General features: G+C 35.2%; 1 protein-coding gene across 1 annotated transcript in view; it reads right to left on the bottom strand.

The window, feature by feature from the left end:
* AGMO (alkylglycerol monooxygenase) overlaps positions 1 to 25,553 on the bottom strand; it is a 376,559-nt gene that overhangs the window by 350,881 nt on the left and 125 nt on the right. The gene's annotated exons all lie outside the window — the stretch shown is intronic.

Genomic DNA, 25,553 nt, shown 5'->3' with positions numbered 1-25,553 from the left:
AGAGCAGAATAAAGAAAAAGAATGAAAAGAATTGAGGACAGTCTCAGAGACCTCTGGGACAACATTAAACACACCAACATTCGAATTATGGGGTCCGAGAAGAAGAGAAAAAGAAAGAGACTGAGAAAATATTTGAAGAGATTATAGTTGAAAACTTCCATAATATGGGAAATGAAAGAGTCAATCAAGTCCAGAAAGCACAGAGAGTCCCATACAGGATAAACCCAAGGAGAAACATACCAAGACACATATTAATCAAACTATCAAAAATTAAATACAAAGGAAAGTATTAAAAGCAGCAACGGAGAAGAAAAAATAACATATTAGGGGATCCCCATAAGGTTAACAGCTGATCTTTCAGCAGAAACTCTGCAAGCCAGAAGGGTGTGGCAGGACATATTTAAAGTGATGAGAGGGAAAAACCTACAACCAAGATTACTCTACCCAGCAAGGATCTCATTCACATTCAACGGAGAAATTAAAACCCTTACAAACAAACAAAAGCTAAGAGAATTCAGCACCACCAAACCAGCTTTACAACAAATGCTAAAGGAAATTCTCTAAGTGGGAAACACAAGAGAAGAAAAGGACCTACAAAAACAAATGCAACACAGTTAAGAAAATGGTCATAGGAACATACATATCGATAATTTCCTTAAATGTAAATGGATTAAATGCTCCAACCAAAAGACACAGACTGGCTGAATGGATACACAAACAAGACCCATATATATGCTGCCTACAAGAGACCCACTTCAGACCTAGGGACATGTACAGACTGAAAGTTAGGGGATGGAAAAATATTCCAGGCAAATGGAAACCAAAAGAAAGCTGGAGTAGCAATTCTCATATCAGACAGAATAGACTTTAAAATAAAGGCTACTATAAGAAACAAAGAAGGACACTACGTAATGATAAAGGGATCAATCCAAGAAGAAGATATAACAATTGTAAATATTTATGCACCCAACATAGGAGCACCTCAATACATAAGGCAAATGCTAACAGCCACAAAAGGGGAAATCGACAGTAACACAATAACACTAGAGGACTTTAACACCCTAATTTCACGAATGGACAGATCACCCAAAATGAAAATAAATAAGGAAACACAAGATTTAAATGATACATTAAACAAGATGGACTTAATTGATATTTATAGGGCATTTCATCCAAAAACAACAGAATACACTTTCTTCTCAAGTGCTCATGGAACAGTCTCCAGGATAGATCATATCTTGGGACACAATCAAGCCTTGGTAAATTTAAGAAAATTGAAATCGTAGCAAGTATCTTTTCCAACCACAATGCTACCAGACTAGATATCAATTACAGAAAAAAACTGTAAAAAATACAAACACATGGAGACTAAACAATACACTACTAAATAACCAAGAGATCACTGAAGAAATCAAAGAGGAAATTAAAAAATACCTAGAAACAAATGACAATGAAAACACGAGGACCCAAAACCTATGGGATGCAGCAAAATCAGTACTAAGAGGGAAGTTTATAGCAATACAATCCTACATCAAGAAACAAGAAACACCTCAAATAAACAACCTAACCTTACACCTAAAGCAATTAGAGAAAGAAGAAACCCCCAAATTTAGCAGAAGGAAAGAAATCATAAAGATCAGATCAGAAATAAATGAAATAAAAATGAAGGAAACAAGTAGCAAAGATCAATAAAACTAAAAGCTGGTTCTTTGAGAAGATAAAGAAAATTGATGAACCATTAGCCAGACTCAACAAGAAAACAAGGGAGAAGACTCAAATCAATAGAATTTGAAATGAAAAAGGAAAAGTGACAGTGCAGAAATACAATGGATCATGAGAGATTACTACAAGCAGCTATATGCCAATAAAATGGACAACGTGGCAGAAATGGACAAATTCTTAGAAAAGCTTCTGAGCCTGAACCAGGAAGAAATAGAAAATATAAACAGACCAATCACAAGCACTGAAATTTAAACTGTGATTAAACATCTTCCAAGAAACAAAAGCCCAGGACCAGATGGCTTCACAGACGAATTCTATCAAACATTTAGAGAAGAGCTAACATCTATCCTTCTCAAACTCTTCCAAAATGTAGCAGAGGGAGGAATACTCCCAAACTCATTCTACGAGGCCACCAACACCCTGATACCAAAACCAGAAAAAGATGTCACAAAAAAGAAAACTACAGGCCAATATCACTGATGAACATAGACGCAAATATCGTCAACAAAATACTAGCAAACAGAATCTAACAGCACATTAAAAGGATCATACACCATGATCAAGTGGGGTTTATCCCACTTGATCATGGTGTATGCAAGGACTTTTCAATATACGCAAATCAATCAATGTGATAAACCATGTTAACAAATTGAAGCAAAACCATATGATCATCTTAATAGATGCAGAAAAAGCTTTTGAGAAATTTCAACACCTATTTATGATAAAAACTCCCCAGAAAGTGGGCATAGAGGGAACTTGCCTCAACATTATAAAGGCCGTATATGAGAAACCCACAGCCAACACTGTTCTCAATGGTGAAAAACTGAAACCATTTCAACTAAGATCAGAAAAAAGACAAGGCTGCCCACTATCACCACTATTATTCCACATAGTTGTGGAAGTTTTAGCCACAGCAATCAGAGAAGAAAAAGAAATAAAAGGAATCCAAATCGGAAAAGAAGTAAAGCTGTCACTGTTTGCAGATGACATGATACTGTACATACAGAATTCTAAAGAGGCTACCAGAAGACTACTACAGCTAATCAATGAATTTGGTAAAGTAGCAGGGTACAAAATTAATGTACAGAAATCTCTTGCATTCCTATACACTAATGATGAACAATCTGAGAGAGAAATTAAGGAAACACTCCCATTTACCACTGCGACAAAAAATACCTAGGAATAAACCTACCTAAGGAGACAAAAGACCTGTATGCAGAAAACTATAAGACACTGATGAAAGTAATTAAAGATGATACTAACAGATGGAGAGATATACCACGTTCCTGGATTGGAAGAATCAACATTGCGAAAATGACTATACTACCCAAAGCAATCTACAGATCTAATGCAATCCCTCTCAAACTACCAATGGAATTTTTTCACAGAACTAAAACAAAAAGTTTCAAAATTTGTATAGAAAACACGAAGGACCCCACATAGCCAAAACAATCTTGAGAAAGAAAAATGGAGCTGGAGGAATCAGGCTCCCTGACTTCAGACTTTACTACAAAGTTACAGTACTCAAGACAGTATAGTACTGGCACAGAAACAGAAATATAGATCAATGCAAAAGGACAGAAAGCCTGGAGATAAACCCATGCACATACGGTCACCTTATTTTTGATAAAGGAGGCAAGAATATACAATGGAGAAAAGACAACCTCTTCAATAAGTGGTGCTGGGAAAACTGGACAGTTACATGTAAAAGAATGAAATTAGAACACTCCCTAACACCATACACAAAAATAAACCCAAAATGGATTAAAGACCTAAATGTAAGGCCAGACACTCTAAAACTCTTAGAGGAAAACATAGGCAGATCACTCTATGATATAAATCACAGCAAGATCCTTTTTGACCCACCTCCTAGAGAAATGGAAATAAAAACAAAAATAAACACATGGGACCTAATGAAACTTAAAAGCTTTTGCACAGCAAAGGAATCATAAAAAAGACGAAAAGGCAACTCTCAGAATGGGAGAAAATATTTGCAAATGAAGCAACTGACAAAGGATTAATCTCCAAAATATACAAGCATCTCATGCAGCTCAATATCAAAAAAAACAAACAACGCAATGCAAAAATGGGCAGAAGATCTAAAGAGACATTTCTCCAAAGAAGATATACAGATTTCCAACAAACATTTGAAAAGATGCTCAATATCACTGATCATCAGAGAAATGTAAATTAAAACTATAATGAGGTATCACCTCACACCTGTCAGAATGGCCATCATCAAAAAGTCTACAAACAATAAATGCTGGAGAGGGTGTGGAGAAAAGGGAGCCCTCTTGCACTGTTAGTGGGAATGTAAACTGAATCAGCCACTATGGAGAACAGTACGGAGGTTTCTTAAAATACTAAAAATAGAACTATCATATGACTCAGCAATCTCACTACTGGGCACAGACCCTAAGAAAACCATAATTCAAAAAGAGACATGTACCACAATGTTCATTGCAGCACTATTTACAATAGCCAGGACATGGAAGCAACCTAAGTGTCCATCAACAGATGAATGGATAAAGAAGATGTGGCACATATATACACTGGAATATTACTCAGCCATAAAAAGAAATGAAATTGAGTTATTTGTACTGAGGTGGATGGACCTAGAGTCAGTCATACAGAGTGAAGTTAAGTCAGATAGAGAGAAACAAATACCATATGCTAACACATATATATGGAATCTAAAAAAAAAAAAAAAGTTCAGAAGAACCTAGGGGCAGGACAAGAATAAAGACGTAGACGTAATAGCATGGACTTGAGGACACGTCAAGGGGGCAGGGTAAGCTGGGACGAAGTGAGAGAGTGGCATAGACTTATATGTACTATCAAATGTAAAATAGGTAGCTAGTGGGAAGCAGCCGCGTAGCACAGGGAGATCAGCTAGGTGCTTTGTGACCACCTAGAGGGGTGGGATAGGGAGGATGGGAGGGAGACGCAAGAGGGAGGAGATATGGGGATATATGTATATGTATAGCTGATTCACTCTGTTATACAGCAGAAACTAACACACCATTATAAACAAATTATACTCCAATAAAGATGTTAAAAATTTTTTTTTTACATTCCCTTTCATTGCTTTTGGAACAAAATGAGAATACATTCCCATGCCCACGTTACCTGGATTTGAGTGTGGAACATGAACTGACCCAAGCCTGTCCCAGCAACAACCTCACTGAGTGCCCCACCCCCTTCACTTCACTCCTTGTGATTTTCTGTCAGTATCTCAAATACAACTCAGCCCCCTTGAGGCTTATTTTTGCCTCTGCCTTGAATACTTTTCCCCGCCTCTTAAAATCCTTGGATCCGTCTCATTCTTTTTTTTTTTTTTTTTAAATTTATTTATTTATTTTTGGCTGCATTGGATCTTCGTTGTGGTGCGTGGGCTTCTCATCGCGGTGGCTTCTCTTGTTGCAGAGCACGGGCTGTAAGCACGCGGGTTTCAGAAGTTGTGGCTCGCGGGCTCCAGAGTGCAGGCTCGGCAGTTGTGGCACACGGGCCCAGCTGCTCCGTGGCATGTGGGATCCTCCTGGACCAGGGCTCGAGTCCGTGTCCCCTGCATTAGCAGGCGGACTCTCAACCACTGCGCCACCAGGGAAGCCAGATCCTTCTCATTCTTCATGAATAGTGTAAATAGGCCAATCTTCAACTGGTCTTCTTTGAATAAACACTGATTCCTGTATATCCCTACTCGGATACTACAGACATATTTAGAACTTAACATGTCAATACTGAGCTCATCATTGTTTATCCCTGATCCTCTCCTCACATCACTATTATCAAGGCTGTGTATCTTTCCTATGTCCTACCCCTGTGAATATTGCCATTTTTTAAGTATAGATATTTCTCCAGTGTAGATACATCCTGAGTATTCCCACTCTCACATCCATTCTATCTCCAAGTCTTGTCAATTCTACTTCTCCTGACACTAGCCAGGTAGATGTTGTCAACCAAAGAGCTTAGTATGTCAGTTTTTCATGCATGACAAAAACAGAGACAGAGAGACAGGGAGACAGAGAGAGAGAGACAGAGAATGTTTGAAGCACACAATTGCTCAGGATTTTCCAACTTCATTGGTATTATTATTATTATACTATGACCTAATATGCAAATATCCATGCTATCTCTAGGACTATACAATGCCCTACTGTGTGATCCATGGCTTGGGTAGCGGGTTTAGAGACTAGGTCATGCCTGCTTTAGGGCAGAGGCCTCTAAGCCCAACAGCAAAAGGAGCAATCTGTCAAGTTCCAGCTCCATGCTAGCTCCAACCTGCACTGGAGCCTCCTACAACTAGGCAGCAATGATGGGCTTTTCCTCTTTTAAAACCATTAATACATGATTTGTACTAGTCTTTATCTTGCTTTTATCTTTAACTTTTTCAATATTCTTTTAAGGTAAATGTTTGGCAGCTCTGTTTAAACTATCAGCCAATTTAAATATTTTTTTGTTAAATTTATTTGTAATATTCCGTGGAAAAATTACAAATTTTTCTTAGAAGTTCTCTAAGAAAGCAAATTTGCCCGTTCATGTACTTAATACTTTACCTATGAAACACTGAATATTCCTGAGTCTTCAAACATGTAGTGTCTCTTTGATAACTCAACATATCTTGAGGTAAATTAATAATCATTTGTACCCCTCCTGTACAGACAGTAAGGCCACCTCTATTAAAATTTTAAATGACAATCCAATTAATGATACAGTATTAATTCCTGCTGCACACATATCATTTGGCATTCCTATGCTAATTGATATCAAAGGAAAAACATGGAGATGTCTTACAGATGAAGAACCTCATCTTCATCTTAAAGAAAGCAATACAGAGTCCAATCCTGAGTTCGTTGCCAACTAATTTTTGATAGTTTCCTTTATTCATTCAGGAACTTTCTTCAGTTATAAGCACTTTGTAAATTAAATTTTTATTATTTGTATTTAAGTTATTTTTATTATATGTTAAATATTTAATGACATTTAATTTTTGTTATTTTCTTAAATTGCCATCTATAGAAAGTATTCTTCAGTATGCATTCATGTTTGTAATACGAAGTTTCTTCTTTAAATGGTTGTATTACATTTTTTAAGATTTTTTTTTTGATGTGGACCTTTTTTTTTTTTTTTTTGCGGTACGCTAGCCTCTCACCGCTGTGGCCTCTCCCGTCGCGGAGCACAGACTCCGGACGCTAGGCTCAGCGGCCACGGCTCACGGGCCCAGCCGCTCTGCGGCACGTGGGATCCTCCCGGACCGGGGCACGAACCCATGTCCCCTGCGTCGGCAGGCGGACTCCCAACCGCTGTGTCACCAGGGAAGCCCAACGTGGACCATTTTTAAAGTCTTTATTGCATTTGTTACAATACCGCTTCTGTTTTATGTTTTTGGGGTTTTTTGTTTTTGTTTTTTTTTGGCTGGGAGGCATGTGGGATATCAGTTCCCCGACTAGGGACTGAACCCGCACGCCCTGCATTAGAAGGTGAAGTCTTAACCCCTGGACTGTTAGGGAAGTCCCAGTTGTATTATTTTTTAAATGCAATTAACTTAAAGACACTTAATAAATGATTGGCCTGGCAGAATTTTCAAATTTGATACTCACATGACTAAAATTTAACTAATATTGTATTATGTTATTTAATCCTTGTCTCGCAAGGTGTATATTTTTATCCCATTTTACAAATGAGGAAGTTGGGGGTCAGAAGGCGTACTTAAATTATTCAAGGTCATATTTATAACTAAAAACGCAACCAAAGTCGAAGAGAACTATGATGAAGGTAAATACAACATTGTTTTGACCATCACTATGAATTAAAGGTGGCAAAGATAAAGAACCTAACTTTGAGGAGCTTGCAGTTTTGTTACTGACAACCATGTGAGCCCACCCTTGGGATATAATGTGCTCAGTGCCTTAGCAGAAAGGACTGTAAAGGGAGCAATAAGAAGGAGGTAGAATATAGTCATAGTGACCCTCCTGGGAGGTGAAAACTGAAACAGTGAAGTCTGATTCAAACAGCCATATTTTAAAAAACAATATAAATTTAAAAGTAAAAATTTTAAAAAAACTAGAGTTTTCCCACCTACTAACTTCAGAATGCTTCACATTAAATCCACTTAGATATGTAAATATCTAGAAGACATAATGATATCCATCCAACTTGAGTGGGACCAGAAATTTAGCCCACTTGGAAAGCAGGCAATGTTCTCACTTCTCTAGGTTATTTCTAACCCATCCACACTTCAAAGCAGAGAATCCCCACATGCTTCCTGCTTGAGTTTCTGAATCCTGGACCTCAACTAAATGCAACTCATGAAGTGCAAATTGGAGAGAAGCTATAGACAGAACAACGTGAAATAAGCAGCCACTTATTACATTTGAAATCCTATTCAGAGCTGAGCCAATGCAATTTATTTCTGTCATTTAACATTATTTTGTAATATTAAATAAGCTAACAAAAAAGAGACCATCCTTGAAAAAGTGACTCTTATACTGTTTTTCCAACTGTTTGCAGACTATATCAAAATTGGCAGTGGTCTATTTTTAGAGATTTATATGACATTTATTATTAGTCTGGCTACCAAGTGTAGCACAGACTCAGTACAGAGAATGCCAAACCAAAAGCTGCATTTTGGCCAGTACCTATAGATTAGGGGTGTGTGTATTATACTTAAATATTTTTATATATGGCACTGACATATCTAACAGAAAATGTAATATGCTTGGATTAGGCTATCATGACTGAGCCAGGTTGCTTGGTGAAGCTTCAAAGGCGATGGTAAATCAAGGCCTGGTTGAATCTCACTCCCTAACATGCTACATGATAAAACTCAGGCAGCCAGATTCCTGCAGGCTGTAAGAATGTGAAACATAATAGCTACCACCACTGGTATCAATTTCCTGCAAGTTTTTTTAGAGGAAAATTGGGCCCTGAAGATCAATAGCATGTTACTCACAGAGCTGTAGCGTCCTCTAGGAAAGGAGCTGTAAAGAATCAGCCCGTTAATCGGGGATGAAATGGACATTGCCATTATTATTCTGGAAGACTGTTCATGGGTCAGACATAAAGTCCTTTCCTTGAAGTCAAATAAAACCAGACTAATTTAGAAAACAAAACTCGTAACGCTGAGCTGTCACAGAGAGTTGACAGGCTGTTTCCTAGTGTCACACTAGGGCATGATGTGAATTCCCAGGCTTTGGGCTCGGCCAGATGTACATTTCAAACCATTTAGTGATTCTAACACAACTCTGAAAAAGTTGCTTAAAGTTTCTGATGCTTTGCTTCCTCTGTTTCTCAACTAAAATAATTTTATTTAAATGATATTTATTTCTTCAACGACTCTTTATTGAGGCTTTTCCATTTGCCTGGCCCTCTACAAGCAGGGCATGCAGGATGACTGCAATGGTCTTGTTATCATAATTCATACCTAGGATTATTATAAAGATTAAATCAAATGATGTGTGAGGCAAAAAGTAGGCACTCGAAAAACATTAATTTCCTTCCTTCCCTTTCTTGAAAAGGGCACTTACTACCAGACTGTAATTCTGTTTTACAATAGAATAGGTGGAGAAAAATGAAGTTGTTTCAGATGAAATTATTTAAAGGATATCACAGTATTCCCTGGACCCACAAGAATATCATGGCAGCTATACATTTACTTAATAGTTATTGAGCACCTACCATATGCTAGACCTTGGACTAAACATTAGAATATAAAGAATAAACAAAGCCGGACTTCCCTGGTGGTGCAGTGGTTGAGAGTCCGCCTGCCGATGCAGGGGATACGGGTTCGTGCACCGGTCCGGGAAGATCCCACATGCCGCGGAGCAGCTGGGCCCGTGAGCCATGGCCGCTGAGCCTGCGCGTCCGGAGCCTGTGCTCCGCAACGGGAGAGGCCACAGCAGTGAGAGGCCCACGTACCGCAAAAAGAAAAAAAAAAAAAAAAAAAAAGAATAAACAAAGCCTATAAACTCAAGGGGATCAAGCTTTACAGACTCAAAGTATCATTATCATGAGAGCAATGCATATGAGTTAAAGCACAACTCACATAAAATAGTTGTTTATTTATATAAAACATACAAAATAGTTGTTTACTTATATGTTATTAATTATATAATTTTATAATTATTTAATATATTTTCCAGTATATAATATATAAATATATTTAAATTATAATATAACAGAAGCAGATCAGCAATCTACTCAAAATTGATTCAGGAAAAAAGTTCTTTGTATTTATTGTAATCCAACTTTTTGGTGATTGGAATATTTCTTTTAAATAAAGAAGCAAACAAACAAATTAAAAAAAACAAAAATATAAATAATTTTTCCAGTTAATAATATGTAAACAATACATGTTATTTAATATTATACACTGTTCACTAAGACATTATATGCCTTTTTCACTGTGTACAAAAGCAATGGTGGGTAAAACTGCTGACAACAAACTGTACTAGGAATCAGTGTACTCTTCATCACTGCACAGTGGCAGTGCAAAACAGAAAGGAGAAAACAGTTACATTTAAACGTGTCCTTGCTGAAGCAGTTAAAATTGTTAATTACATTAAAACCTCAACCCTTGAGTGCACATCTTTGTAATATTCTGTGTGACATGATGGGAGTGGCTCATCAAGCCCTGCTATTGCACATTGAAGTATAATGTAAATCTCAAGAAAAAGCACTTTTATGATTGAGTTGTGAGCTTAACTCTCCACTTTTTTCATAGAAACCATTTTGACATAATGACAAACCATGGTTATTCTGACTTTAGTACTTAGAGACATTTTCAAGAAACTGAAGTAAGTCAGTCTGCCAATTTGACAAGAATTCTAGCTTCTGAATGAAAAACTATCATCTTGGAAAATTTGTAGAGGCCATCATTAGCTTAACAGCATAATTTGGTGACAGATATTTTCCAAGTTACCAAGGCATGTTCTTCCAAAATCAAGCACGATAAAAGATTCATTCAAAGTGCAACCTGGATAAAAGTATTTTTAAACAGCTTTATTGAGGTATAATTGACATACAACAAGCTATACACATTTAAAGTCCATTATTCATATATGTATGTACACATCCATGAAACTATCACCATAATTAAGATAATGAAAATATTTGTCACATCCAAAATTTCCTCACAGCCTTTATAGTATGTACAGATGGTCCCCAAGTTAATGAGGATTTAACTCACGATTTTTCAGCTTTACGATGATGTGAAAAAGATATGCATTCAGTAGAAACTATACTTCAAATTTTGGATTTTGGTCTTTTCCCATGCTTGCTATATTGAAACTGAGTCCCCCTAAAACTGAGTTCCTCTGCTGAGTTTATGATCAACTCTCAACCCAAAACTTTACTCCCTTTTTTTTTTTCCTGAACCCGTTCCCCTCAAGATTGAGTAGTATCAAAGAAAAGGGGGCAGGCTTCCCTGGTGGCGCAGTGGTTGAGAGTCCGCCTGCCAATGCAGGGGACACGGGTTCGTGCCCCGATCTGGGAAGATCCCATGTGCCGCGGAGCGGCTGGGCCCGTGAGCCATGGCCGCTGAGCCTGCGCGTCCAGAGCCTGTGCTCCGCAAAGGGAGAGGCCACAACAGTGAGAGGCCTGCGTACCGCAAAAAAAAGAAAAAAAAAGAAAAGGGGGAATTGAAACCATACACAAGCCCCTGTGTCCCTATCCTTGGGAGTAAAAGGCTTTTACTTTAGTCTCCCTGGCCTCTCTTGAGTCTCAAAAGGCTGACTCAAGAGTTAATGTTTAAGAAATGTGAAGATGTAGAAACAAAGAATAGCTGTTGCACTGCGAAACTATTAACAATTTCAACTATAAATCCACCACACAGCAGAATCACTGAATTCACAGTTCCCTGAAAGCTATAGATAAAGGCCTGACACACATTCCTAAGTCATTTTTACAGGAAGCAGACTGAAAACTGCTGACTGCAAGAACACAGACCCTAGACTGGTTGAAACCAGAAGGCTGATGATGCTTGAAACTGCACCTTGATGCCAACCAATCTGAGAATTGAGCATGAGCTGATCATGCCCCATGTGGCCCCCTCCCTCACACTGCCTTTAAAACCCCTTCCCTGAAAGCCATCAGGGAGTTTGGATCTTTTGAGCATGAGCTGCCTGTTCTCCTTGCTTCGCACCCTGCAATAAACGCTATACTTTCCTTTACCACAACCTGGTGTCAGTAGATTGCATTTACTGTGTGTGGACGAGCAGACCCAAGTTTGGTTCAGTAGCAATATGTGGTATGATACTCCCAATGAACCACTTGATCACAAGGGTAAACAACCTATACACTTCCAACCATTCTGTATCCAGGCAACAATGTGTTTTTCTCTTTTGATACAGTATTCAATAAATTACATGAGATATTCTATACTTTATTATAAAATAGGCTTTGTGTTAAATGATTTTGTCTCACTGTAGGTTAATGTAAATGTTCTGAGCATGTTGAAGGCAGCCTAGGCCAAGCTATGATGTTCTGTAGGTTAGGTGTATTAAATGCATTTCAACTTATAACATTTTCAACTTATGAAGGGTTTATCAGGATGTAACCCCTTCGTAAATGAAGGAAGATGAGTATATCCTTCTACTTCTGTCCCCATAAACCACCCCCTAATTCTATCCCCAGCTCCAGCCAACCACAGAAGTACTTTCTGTCACTACAAATTAGTTTACATTTTTAAAATGTTCCTTGAGTGGAATAATATTGTAGGTACTATATTTCTTTTCTGCTGGTTTCTTTCACCCAGCATTTGTGAGTCATGCAACTTGTGTATATCAATAGTTTATTCATTTTTATTGTTGAATAATGTCCATTACATGGACGTACCATAATTTGTTTATTCATTCATCTGTTAATGAACACTAAGTTCTTTCCAGTTTTTTACTGTAACTAATAAGACTGCTGTGAACATTCACATACACATCTTTGTATGACCAAATGCTTTAATTTCTCTTGGGGAAATACCTGGAAGTGGAATGGCTGGATCATAGGGTAAGTGTATGTTTAACGTTTTAAGAACTGCCAAACTGCTGTCCGAAGTTGTCATAAAATTTTACAGTTCTACCAAGAGTGAGAGTATGAGAGTTCCAGTTCCTATCCTTTGCAATACTCAGCATAGTCAATCCTTTTAACTGTAGCTTTTCAAATAGATGATGAATATTAATGTTGAGTACCTTTTCATGTGCTTATTTGCCAGCTCTATAACTCCTTTGGTGAACTGTCTGTCCAAATCTTTTGCCCATCTTTTCATTGAGTTGTGTTTTTCATTGTCGCTTTTGTTTTGCTTTTTATTGAGTTTTGAGCATTCTTTATATATTTTGATATAAGTCCTTTATTAATTATGATTTGAATTTATTTTCTATCAGCCTTAGGCTTGTCTCCATTCTCTTAACACTGTCTCTGGAAACACAGAAGTTTTTTTTATTTTGATGAAGTCCAACTTAAGTTTTTATTTTATGTATTGTGCTTTTGCTTTACACCTAAAAAATCTTTGTCTAACCCATGAAAACAAATATTTTCTCCTGTATTCTACAAGATTTATAGTTTTAGGCTTTATATTAGGTATATGAAATGTTTTCAGTTAATTTTTGTATATGGCGCAAGGTATGGACCAAAATTCATAACTTTTTTTTTTTTTTTTTTTTTTGCATTTGGATAGCCAATTGTCCCAGCAACATGTATTGAAAAGATACATGTTCTCTTCACTGAACTGTTCTGTTTCTTTGTTGAAAACCAGTTGTCCATATATGTGCAGACCTATTTCTGGAGCCTGTATTCTGTTCCATTAATGTACTTGTCTATCTTTACATCAATACATTTTCTTGATTATTGGAGCTTTCTAATAAGTATTGAAATCACTAATTAGTAGTATTAGTTCTCAAACTTTGTTCTTCTTATTCAAACCTATTTTGACTATTCTAGGTCATTTGAATTTCAATATGAATTTTAGAATTTGTTGTCAATTTCTACCAAAAAACTGATAGGATTTTAATCGGCGTTACGTGGATTCTATAGATCAATTTGGATAGAATTAACATCTTAACCATCTTGAGTCTTCCGATCAATGAATTTGATACATCTTTCCACTTACTTAGGATTTCTTTTTATCTCACTGTGTATTATAGCTTTCTGTATATAGTTGTTGACCAAATTTTGTCATATTTATCCCTATCTCATAATTTTTGATGCTATTGTAAATGGTATTCATCCTTTCAATTTCTAGTTGTTCCTTACTAGTATATGGAAGTACAATTAAACTTATATTTTACATACTACAAATTGCTAAACTCACTAATTAGTTCTAGTAGGTATCTTGTAGATACAGATATTCTATATACAAATTAAAATGTCATCTGAGAATAAGATAAGCTTTGATATGTTATTTTCTGTTTTTATTTAGTTTTCCATATTTTTAATTTCCTTTATGATTTACTCTTTTATATATAGTTATTGCTGTGTGTTATATATGTTGCAAATATTTCAATGTTTCTAGAGACCCTTCTGATATTGATTTCTAATTTAGTTTCATTTTGTATTTAAAGGATGTATTTTTTAAGACTTGAAACTTTTCACATTTATTGAGCCTTGTTTTATAGCCCAGAAGATGGTTTATCTTAATGTTTCTTATACACTGGGGAAAAAAATATATAGTTTGCTGTTGTCTGAAGTGTTATATAAATATCAAATACACCAAGTTGTTAGTGTTTAAGTTTTTATGTCCTTACAGATTTCTACTTGTTCAATTTATTTTTGAGAGGGTGGTATTAAAATTGACTATAATTTTAGATTTCTTTATTTTCCGTCTAGATTTATAAGCTTTTTCCTCATGTATTTTAGAGCTCTGTTATTAGGTGGTAAATATTTAGGATTGCTATATCATCTTAATCAGTAGGCTTCTTATCATTATGAAATATACTTTTTTTTGAAATACACTTCTTTAGCATTATTTATATTTTTTCTCTGAAATCTAGTGTGTCTAATAATAATATGGCCCTTTGAGCTTTCTTTTGGTTAGTGCTAGCATTGGATATCTCTCTCTTTTTTTTTTTTTTACTTGTAATCTATTTGGATCTTTATATTTAAGAGTATTTTCTGTAGACATTATATAGTTTGGTCTTGCTTTTATATTCATTCTGACAAATGCTTCCTAACAATTGTTGTACATAGAATGTTTACATTTAATGTAATTATTGATATGGTTATTTAAGTCTGTCATCTTGCCATATGTTTATTTATGTTCTATTTATTCTTTCAGTTATTTTTCTTCTTTTTCTCCCAGTTCTGTATTGCTGGAGAATTCTTACTGTAAACGCAGTCTCAAAAGGAAATAAAATTTTTTGACATAATTATGGTTCTAGCGATTATTAGCAGAGGTTGCTATTACCATCCTTGTGAAGACATTTAATCACCCCATGCCATTATGAAGGGTGCCAGTTAATTCATTCTAAATTTTTTGCAATCCTTATTAAATTAGCAGAGTACAGATATTGATATGAAAAAATTTGAAATGAACTCATTTCTAATTTCCAACAAAAATCTAAAGGGCATGCTTTTAATAACTGCTGCTGCAAACAAGTATTACATAACAGGTTTCTTGTTGATATAAAAATATAAATATCCCGAGAAATGTTGGATGAACCAAGATCCAACAGAGCATGACTTTTACAGAACTTACTAATTTTTAAGAATCACCACAAAATGCAAACCTATTTCAAAGCAAGTTTGAGGAAGCTGAAAGAAATACTGCCATTATGAGCTCTGAAAATGGAGATACTTGGATGACTTCTGTCTTCATAGCTTATGAGTTCTTAAAATAGGAAAGCCTGTTCTGTAGATTTCACTGAGGCAAATTTGGCATAGACCCTGGCCCGCCTGGAAAAACTCCATTGTGCTAATGTATAAAGCAGAGTTAGGGCCTGTCTCCTTGGCATAGTATGGCCACATAGAAAAGGATGCATATGGCTCTAGTTTAGTGTTTTCCTCAAAGAATTTCCTTGCTGCTTTGAGTACTAGAATTTTTCTCCTTAACTTTGCAAATATTTATACAGCACATGTCTGATAACTCTTTTTTTAAAAAAGGTACAGGCCCTAGAAAGTTAAGAAGGCAAAATGCAATATGCTTAGAAAAATAATTAATAAAAATGCTAGTGTTTTCTTCATTGCTGGTATCCTACAGCCCAGTCCAGGTTCTTACAAAAAGTAAGATCTCTGTAAGCATTTTTGAATCAGTAAATGTCAAAACATGCCACCTCTCATTCAGAAGAGAAGTCTTCTGTGGTATTTTCTCTTATGGACTTTTTCTGACTGCAAGGTTACTATTCATAGTAGGAAACACTGCACTTCAGGGTATAAATTATGGCCATTATCTAGGCTGGGGATAGGAAACTCCCCTCGCCCCAACAAGAACTTGCAATGATGTTGTGGAAACAGGACATAAAAAGATGAGTTACAATAAAATGTAATAGTAAAATCAATAGAGCTACAGAAACTGAAAAGAGTGAGAAGAGAGAAGGTGGGAGATGAGTAAGATGTTGATATTTGGGTGAGAGTGAGAAGGGAATAAAATATACTAATTGGGAATGTATGCCTGGAGGCAAATTCTGTGAACAAATCAATAGTTTTTTGTTTGTTTGGTTTGGTTTTGTTTTGCTTTTTGTTTTTTTGTGTTTTTTTTTTTTTTTTTTTTGCTAGGGCTGGTATATTCCTGTAGTGAGCGTGAAATATGAAGAGGTATCCAAGAGTCAAATTATGGAAGACGATGAATGCCAGTCTATGACAATTGAACCCTGCGTTTCTTAAGCAAAGTTAGTGTGTGAAAATGGTGTTAACAGAAAATCAAACCCGCAGAATTTGATAAAAAGAATTGGAAGACCTAGAAGGTAGAGTAGAGGGACCATTAGCAGGCTTCAGAAATGGCTTCAGATATGATGTGGTCAGAACCTGGTAGTGATGATGGGAATCAGATAAAAGATACGGATAAAAGAGCCATTAAAATGGAAGCCTGGCTCTGGGGAAAGAGGGTATTTGAAATAATTATTCCAACTATTCAAGGCTGAGTTCTTCTAAGCATGAGGGCACATTTCATGGGAATGAGAAGATGTGCATTTTGGAAAATGATGATAAATTCAGTTATAGATATGTTGAGTTTTGAGGTGAAAGGTCAAATAAGACATTTATAGCAAAATTTTGAATATCCAAGTTAGAAACTTAAATATGGCAATGATAAACATTCAACTGCATAGACCTGGGAAATAAATTCACAAAAGTAGGATAGAGAGGAAAAAGAGATGTGAGATAAGTGCAGAACCACATTTAAGTGGGTGGGGGGGGTGTAGAAGAGACCATGAGGAATAAGTCAGTTAGATGATTGAAAAATTAGACACTTCAGTATAATGTAAAGCAAATAATGATACCCAAATTTTTCCATTGTATTTACAGTTACAGAATGCCAAAGGAAAATCAAACTTGATGTAAGCCATTAAATTAGTGATTAGTAGGACATCAATAAATAAATACCAGAGAAAGTTACAAAATGTTAGTTTGCAAACTAGGGCCTAATTAAATGCATAAATAATTCAAAACAACTGAAAATAAAATTCTTTGAATATGGATTATTGCTAATGCAAATATTATACATGGCTTTATTTTATTAATTTTCTATTTTTTAATCCACTGATATCTATAATTTATATTAAAATTCATTTTGTGTTGTAGAGTTCTATGCGTTTTTAAAATGTGTAATGTCATAGATCTATTACTATTACAGAATCATACAGATTAGTATTTTGTACACCTAAAAATCCATTTTTTTTAAAAATTTTTTTTAATCCATTTCTTGTTCTTCACCTATTCACCTTTCCCCTTCTGCCCTCCTTTTGACAACCACTGTTCATTTTACTGTCTCTATTGTTTTGTCTTTTTCAGAATGTCAATCAGTTGGAATCATACATTATATATCCTCTTCAGATCAACTTCTTTAACTTGCCAATATGAATTTAAAGTCCTTTCATTTCTTTTTGTGGCTTGATAGCTCATTTATTCTTATCACTGAATAGTATTTCGTCTTATGGATGTACCACAGTCGGTTTATCCATTTACCTATTGAAGTATACCTTTTTTACCTCTAAGTTTTGGCCACTATTCATAAAGTTGCTGTAAACATTTATGTGCAGGTTTTTATGTAGACATAAGTTTTCAACTCAGTTGGGTACATATTGAGGAGTTTGAGTATTTGGATCATACGGTAACATTATATTTAGATTCATAAGAAATTACCAAAATGTCTTTCAAAATGGTTATACTTTTGCATTCTGACCAGCAATAAATGACAGTTCCTGTTGCTCTGCACCCTTGCCAAAATTTGGTGTTGCTATTTTTCTAATCTCGGTCTAAATAGGTATGTAGTAGTATCTCATTGTTTTAATTTTGAATTTCCTAATGATTTATGATGTTGCACATCTTTTCGTATGCTTGTCATCTGTATATCTTGTTGGTTAAGGGTCTTTTCATATATTTTATCCATTTTTTATTCAGTTGTTTGCTTTCTTACTGTTAAATTTTACGATTTCTTTGTATGTTTTAGATAAAAGTCTTTATCAGATATGTGTTTTACAAATATTTTCTCCCAGGCTTTGGCTTGTAGTTCTCCCAGGCTTTGGCTTGTATTTGTCTTAGTGTCGTTCACAGAGCAAAAGTTTTTAATTTCAAAAAGACCAACCTATCACATTTTTCTTTCATGGAGTACATTTTTGGTGTTCCATTTAATAAGTCATTGCCAAACCCAACATCAGACATTCTCTTAGTTTATCTTCTAAAAATGTTACAGTTTTGCATCTCATATTTAGGCCAATGATTTATTTTGAGTTAATATTTGTGAAAGGCATAGGTCTATGTCTAGATTCATTTTTTAAAATTGTATATGGATGTCCAGTTGTTCCAGCATCATTTGTTGAAAAGACTATTCTTTCTCCATTGAATTGCCTTTGCCCTGTGTCAAAGATCAAATGACTGTATTTCTGTGGGTCTATTTCTGGGCTGTCTGTTGTGATCAATTGATCTAGTTTTCTATTCTTTAACCAATACCACACATCTTGATTATGGTAGCTTTATATTGTCTTGAAGTTGGTTAGTGCCAATTCTCTGACTTTGTTTTTCTTCTCCTGTACTATGTTGGTTATTCTAGGTCTTTTGATTTTTCATTTAAACTTCAGAATCAATATAACTTGCTGGGATTTTGATTGAGATTGTGTTAAATAGATTGCATTGGCAAGAATTGACATCTTAGCATTACTGAATAACCATTTCTCCAAACCTGATATACACATGTCCAACAAGCACATGGAAAGATGCTCAAGAATAGTCAGTAGTGAAATGCAAATTAAAACCACAGTGAGATACCACTTCACTCCCATTAGAATGGCTACCATTATTAAAAAAAAAAGCACACACAAAGAATTACCATATGACCCAACAATTTCACTTCTAGGTATATATACCAAATAACTGAAAACAGGTACTTAACAAATACTTGGATATGTGTGCTTACAGCAGCACTATTTGAAGTAGCCAAAAGGTGGGAACAGTTCAAGTGTCCATTAACAGATAAACAGATAAGCAAAATGTGATGTAAACATACAATAGATTATTATTCAGCCATAAAAATCAATGATATGCTGACCTAAATAGACATTTTTCCAAAGAAGACATACGGATGGCCAAGAAGCCCCTGAAAAGATGTTCAAAATCGCTAATTATTAGAGAAATGCAAATCAAAACTGCAATGAGGTATCACCTCACACCGGTCAGAATGACCATTATCATAAAGTCTACACATAATAAATGCTATAGAGGGTATGGAAAGAAGGGAACTCTCCTACATTGTTGGTGGGAATGTAAATTTGTGCAGCCACTATGGAGAACAGTATGGAGGTTTCTTAAAATACTAACAATAGAGCTACCATATGATCCAGCAATCCCACTCATGGGCATATATCTGGAGAAAACTGTAATTGGAAAAGACATATGCACCCCAATGTTCATTGCAGCACTACTTACAATAGCTAAGATGTGGAAGCAACTAAAACGCCCATTGACAGATGGACGGATAAAGAAGATGTGGTCTATATATACAATGGAATATTACTCAGCCATAAAGAAGAATGAAATAATGCCATTGGCAGCAACATGGATGGACCTAGAGATTATCATACTAAGAGAAGCAAGCCAGACACAGAAAGACAAATATCATAGGATATCACTAATATGTGAAATCTAAAATTTTAAAAAGACACAAATGAACTTATTTCCAAAAGAGAGGGGGACTCACAGACATAGAAAACAACTTTATGGTTACCAAAGGGGAAAGGGGGTGTGTGAGGTATAAATTAGGAAGCTGGGATTAACATATACACAGTACAGTACTATGTACAAAATAGATAACCAACAAGGACCTACTGTATAGAACAGGGAACTATACTCAATATTATGTAATAACCTATAAGGGAAAATAATCTGAAAAAGAATATGTACTGTACACCTGAAACTTGTAAACCTGTAAATCAACTATACTTCAATTAAAAATTTTTTTAAATGAATGATGTGCTAATACATAGTACAACATAGATGATTCTTGAAAACATTATATTAAATGAAAGAAGCCAGACACAAAAGGTCACATATTGAATGATTTCATTCATATTAAATATCCAGAGTAGGTAAATCCTTAGAGGCAGAAAACTGATGGAGGGTGAGGGGGTTAATGGGAAGTAATTGCTTAATGGTTAGCGAGTTTTTCTTTTACGTTGATAAAATGCTTTGGAAGTAGACAGAACCAGTGGTTGCGCAAAATTCTGAATGTACGTAATGCCACTGGATTGATCTCCTGTGAAAGGGTTAATTTTATGTTATGTGAACTTCACCTCCAAAAAAAATTTTTTTTTAAGCATCTCTATTTGAAGGCATTAGAGAGTGATCCAGGCAGGACTTGATAAGCCCTGGTCCTGAGGAGAAAGGAAGTGAATTTTAGCAATTCTGACATTTAGTACTTTTTCTGCATTAAACCATTTGCTGATTCTAAGCATCAGCTCAGGGGCTAAATAACTGAGCTGAAAGAAGTAAATGATAAAATCAGAAGCTCAGCAAAACTTTCAATAATTTTATGGGACTAAGATTGGGTGTAAAGTGTGGGACAAAAATTACAGTTCTATTTCCAATAATGAAGAGAGGCTCAAACAAACTAGAATAAGGATGAATTAGAAACAGACCAGCCTCAAGTAGACAAACTCAGCTAAAAAACACCTCATTCCTAATTGAATTATGTGTTCCTACCCAAAAGAATGCCAGAAGCAAACTTGAATCCTTCTGCAGGAATGTAAAATCATCCAGGTCTCTAATAATAATGAGTGTCTTGGTCAAGTTAATGAGAGCAAAGATGGAGTGTAAGGGATGGACGTAAAATGAAGTTAACTGAACTATCGACCATCAATTTGAGTTTGAGGGCAGGGAAGGAGTCAGAAGGAAGAGACTCAGAATTAAAATTTGATCATCTAGGAGGATAGTAGTGGTATCACTTGAGTAGGACATACAGGAGGAGTGGGTTTAAGAAATGAAAGAGTAAATAAGCTTGGATGGGGATTTACTATACTTTGAAGTATCTGTGGATTTGTTCCAGGTGGAAATGTGTCCTGTTACAGGAAAACTGTCTAGAAAAACAATATTTTTTATACGTTTGGACCTGACTCTTTGCATTTGCCATCACTGGGCAGCCTGACTATACATGATGTGAATGCCACCTGTTACAAAGTTCATCTGAAATAGCTATGTGGTTAAAGTCGAAAAAGTACAGATTGTCATGTTGGTAATGAACTCTCTTAAGTGCATAAAAGAAAATAAATTTATAAAAGTGAAATGGAAGTATTACTTTACATATATGAAGTAGAATTCCTAAGCTCACAGTCAATTAAAAAAAATTTTATCTCAGCGTAGTTTTTCCATTCAACTGTGAATTTGATACTACTGAAATATCAGTATATGCTGGAAACACATTCTCCTCAGTTTGCAACTTTACAGAAGACATTCCTGTCTCAATCCCAGGTTATACAGAAAGCTTTAATAATATTTGAAAACTGTATATAACTAAAAAATGATTTACATTTTCAATTGTTTGCAAGCCTTCATCTAATTTATATTACATATCTTAACACATGATATTCTATGTTAATTTCTTTCTCTCTCAGCATATTTACCTAAAAATCCCTTTCCAAGGAATTTTACTTCTTTCCATTGAGAGCAGTGGTTTTTAAATCAGCTCTGAGCTTTATAAGGAAACAATTGATGAAAATTGATGAATTCATTTAGAAACAGATTATATAAAGTAAAATATGCACTTACTGTATTCGATATAAACATATACCTTATAAATATATTTTTTTCTTTATTATAGTAAAGAGAGAGTGGCAGAGATCTAAAAAGAATGTCTATATTGAATACACATGAAGAATGAATAAGAAGGGGGTTTACAAAGCATTTCATGAAAGGAGAAGTATACACCTTTGTTTTGGTAGAAAGATCAAATGGTTGATTTGGGCAATTTTAAAAAACAACTATATCCATTTTCAGAAAAGTGGTGAAAGTGTCTAAGAGCCAATCTATAACAACTGATCCAGAATCTCAGTTCATCTACTTAGATTTCAGCTCATACTCATGTCCTCCTCATAGACAATAGAGAGTTCCCTATTGCAGAGCTCATTTAAAGCTAATTCAAGACATTAAAAGTCCCTGATTATTGAAAGTAGTCCCTGCCAACTACTTGCTATAATGTCATAGGCAGAGATATTCCTGAATCACCCCCTCAGATGGAAGACTGGATAAATCCACTGGCATTTGGAAAGGACTGAACCTATAAAAGCAGGACCCTGAGGTATTGTATCTGACCTAGACCTCTAGAAAAAAATTAAAAAAAAAAAACTTTTATTTATCATTGAGCAAAGACAGATAATATAAATTAATAGCAAAATTCAATTATAAGCCAAGCAACACACACAAGCCACTGAACTCTTCAGACAGACAATCACATAATAAGGTCTAAGTAATAGAATAGTCCTATGCCATCATAAAAGTAATCACTCATTAATCAATGTTGGTAAAATCTAACATTGCTTATCCTACATAGTTTGGTTACATTGCATATTTTATGGTTACATTAGCTAAAAATGGATTATAGGTTTTGGCTAGTGAGTCACTCACTACAAATATACATGGTAGATTAATTTTTCAATTAAAATTTAGATTACATGAGAGGAATTCAGAATCATTATGAAATACCATTTAATTTTCTATTTAACCAAAGTGACAGTAGAAGATGTTAAAGGCAAAAACAGAAGGTTGTATAGTTGTTAATATTGAAAAGACTGGGTTTTCTTAAGTAATCAAAGACCTGATAAAGACAATGTGAAGCACAGTAAATTATTTTAAGATGGAAAATCTTTGCCGTTCAGGCAGATTACTTAAGTGTAAAGCAAAATCTTTGTTTACAATTTCTTATAAGAGAAGACCAACATCTAAACAAACTTTGTCCTTTCAACAGAAAGAAAATCAAATTCTAATTTTGCACCAGCATACTTTTAATATTAAACCTCATTTTTTAAAAATTTAAATAAATCCCTTTGAATCTTAGCAAGCTTGAGCACATATAAAATTTCTTTCCCAGGATTCCTTTTCCACAAACCTTCTAAACTTTCTTACATCCATTCAGTTTTTGTCCTATTTTTTTTTCCTTTTACTCATTCTGGAACAGCCAGTCACTTTACTTTCCTTACCTACTTTTTGTACACAGTGCTTTCTTTTCACCCTCTAAGTAGTTTTAATTACATATATTTATTAGAATTCTTAACCCTTAGAATCCTTAATTCCTAGTGAAAACTAAGAAGTAAGCAATTGTGGACTGTCTGTTATGCTAGCATTCTGTATATTGGCAAATTTATAAATACATTTCTGAATTTCTAGAAGCATTGATGCATTCCTCCTCATAGTAAATTTTCCAGTGTGGCACAGACATGTTTACTAGTAGACCCAAATATCTCTAGCTCCTTGGTAAAAGAAAGCCAAAAATGAATAAACCTGTGTTCAGTAATTAATTTTTCAGTATTTTATCTTATTCCAAAACAGTCTAGATATTCAATGAATATTCATCATTTAATTTTCTCAGCATAACTGTAAGGATTCAAGTTACCAAAAAGATTTTGGAAACTATTTTTAAGTAGACATACCATAAAGCATAGTTATTGTTGAAAAGCTCATTTATAAACTTTTATCTTACTTATTTCTATTTAACTTATTTGTTCTTAACAATATATTTAGATTACTTGTGAAAATTTCATGAGACATTGAACAGCTAATCATCACCTTAAGTTCTCTTACTGACAAATTCTGTAACAGAGATAACATGAGCTTATTTGACTTTTAGTAAACCTAGGTAGAATAAGTTACATGCCTGCATTATATTTACTATTAATAGCTCTAAAGATATGCCTGTTTTAATTAAACCAACAAGCTTAAACTAGCTTTTATTTGCTGAAGACTATCCTAGATCACTTGAACTTGAAAAATGTTTGGTTTAGTTTCTATATTTCTCAGAGTATGCTTGATTTATATAAATGCTCAGTTTTCTTTAAGCCAGTTAAATTGAGGTCTTTACAAATTAATTTTGGAAATTCCATTGGAGGTAGAAAGAAAATCACTCATCTATATAACGTACATAGATATACATAAACATATAGAGAGATGTAAACAGAGATCTTACAGCTCTGGGTCCATAGAGGAGACTGTGTAGAACATTTACTTCTCAAAGGCACAAAGAAAAGATATCAGTTTCTCTAGGAAGAGTTTTTTTTTTTTTTCCTAAGTCCAGATCTTTTGCAATATCGGCAAGCCTCTTAAGATGCATACAGGAGGTTTGGGGACTGGTCAAAAGGATAGGTGGCCTTTGAATTATTTTTAGAGCTGCATTTCTGTTCTTGTAAAGACTGGATTTGTAAAACGAGTACAGTTGTTTTTTCACTCCTCAAAGAATTGGGTTGCAACCAGAATGATATCAAGAGGCTGACCCAGCCATCCAACTACATTATCTTTAATTTGTTTCTTTATATCAAGGAGAAGATTTTCAACTAAGGTGGAAATAAAAAATTCCTATGTTCTACACTTGGAACATATCTTTGGAATGTTGAGGCAAACCCTTCCACAAAGGCCTCAGAATCTTAGCTTAGGGAAGAAAGCCTTAAAAAAAAAAAAAATGCTCCTATCAGGCTCTGAATATCAGCTTTCAATTTCACCAACATCTCACCATAGAGATTTCTTAGAAAATCTTATCAGGTTTCAGCTGGGACAAATAGTCAATATTCCTGGAAGTACTGAACAATCCCACGGATGTAAGAAGCATCCCCAAAGAAAGTAAAGAAGATACCACCCTCCTAAGATCCAGAGCCACGCCCAAGGAAAACCAAAAGAAAGAAAGACAATTTCCCTGAGAGCCGGCAACAATTGGTGGGACCCTAGCCATAAATGGAGTGAAACCCACATTTCTGTTAAGCCATATTTTCGGGGTCCCCAACCTGACGGTTAAGCTGCCTGGACACACAAGAACCTGTGTGCCCCAGTCAGGCAGAAAGCCAAGTTCTCAGGACAACCAAGTTCTCAGAAGCCAAACAAGAAGGCAATAGCTGTCCCTGGAGAGGACAGATCAACAACCAAAGAGTACCTGAAAGCAAATTTACAAGTCACAATTCAGAGATCTAACTCTTACACATGTTTTTTCTTGCCAATGTGAAAGA

This window comes from Pseudorca crassidens, chromosome 8 (assembly GCF_039906515.1).
Source record: "Pseudorca crassidens isolate mPseCra1 chromosome 8, mPseCra1.hap1, whole genome shotgun sequence".
Classification (NCBI taxonomy): Eukaryota; Metazoa; Chordata; class Mammalia; order Artiodactyla; family Delphinidae; genus Pseudorca; species Pseudorca crassidens.
Note: the sequence above shows the minus strand (reverse complement) of the source record. Positions and strands in the feature narration are given on the sequence as shown.